This window comes from Dasypus novemcinctus, chromosome 25 (assembly GCF_030445035.2).
Source record: "Dasypus novemcinctus isolate mDasNov1 chromosome 25, mDasNov1.1.hap2, whole genome shotgun sequence".
Taxonomy (NCBI): domain Eukaryota; kingdom Metazoa; phylum Chordata; class Mammalia; order Cingulata; family Dasypodidae; genus Dasypus; species Dasypus novemcinctus.
In genome coordinates, this window is record NC_080697.1 from 42547838 (window position 1) to 42549061 (window position 1224).

The 1224-nt window shown below is 36.0% G+C and overlaps 1 pseudogene; it reads right to left on the bottom strand.

Annotated features, from left to right (window-relative positions):
* Nucleotides 1–179, bottom strand: LOC111760311 (U2 spliceosomal RNA; annotated as a pseudogene).
* Between the last annotated feature and the right edge of the window lie 1045 nt (nt 180–1224).

A 1224-nucleotide genomic window follows, 5' to 3' on the forward strand; every position in this document is an offset into this window, starting at 1 on the left:
GTCTGGCCATATCTTCTAATATTTCAAGACACAGTGTCATTTTATTTTGGTAAAATAACCTGTGGTTTTTAATATTAAGGACATTGAATATACCATGTAGGACAGGAAATATATCAGATATTAAACTGATAAGAGCAGATACTACACTTGATCTTGGCCAAAACAGGTTTGGAGGGGAGGGAGAGGAAGAATAGGTATAATATGGGGACCTTTTCTGGACATTGGAATTGGCGTGCATGACATTACAATGACAGATACAGACCGTTATGTATTTTGGCATAACCTACAAAATTGTGTGGGACAGAGAGTGAACTGTAGTGTAAACTATAGTCCACCATTGGTAGCAGTGCTCCAATATGTGTTCATCAATGGTAACAAATGTACCAGACTAATGTAGGATGATGTTATTGTGGGAGGGGGTGAAAGGGGGAAAAGGGTGGGGCATATGGGAATCCCCTATATTTTTAATGTAACATTTATGTAATCTAAAGCTTCTTTTAAAAGAAAAATAAAGAATTAATAATAAATGCCTTGTGGTTTTAAGAAAACATGGCTATGGGTTGGATACAACTTGAAGGCTGCCATTTAGAAACCTCTGTTCAAAGTAAAGAAAGGAGGAAATCCAGGACACCAGAGTTCTATTTTTTCAGCTAATTTAGTAATTTTTTCTGCACAGATCAAGTGACTCCATTTCTCTTTCAGTTTCCTCAAAAGTAAAATGAAGCCATTTATTGCATTAAACAGCAATTAGACTCTAAAACCCTTCTAGTTCCCAGCCACCTAAAATGCAATGTGTGCTGAAAGGAATTCACAATTTCTTCTCCTCTCACACCTTCCATTTTTCTCTTTCCTTTCTTAAAGAAGGCAATACCATCCACTCAGCTGTCTGGGCCTCCCTTAACTCAGCAGTTATTCTTAATTCAGAATACTACTTTCTTTCACTTCCAATATATAATCAAAAGCCTTTTTAATTCTAGCCTTCTTGATATCTCTTGAGTCCATGCATTTCTTTTTAAACTGCCTGACATTACTTCCATTAAAGCCTTCATTATTTATTTCACGGATTATTGAAGTTGCCTTCCAAATGGCATCCTTGTTTCTAGTCTCATTGCTTTCCAATCCATTCATCATTCTACTTCCACTGTGATCTTTGTAATATAAGCATTTGACCAAACCCTTTCAAAACTCTGATCAAGGGAATGTAATTAGAATGAAGTTGTATAC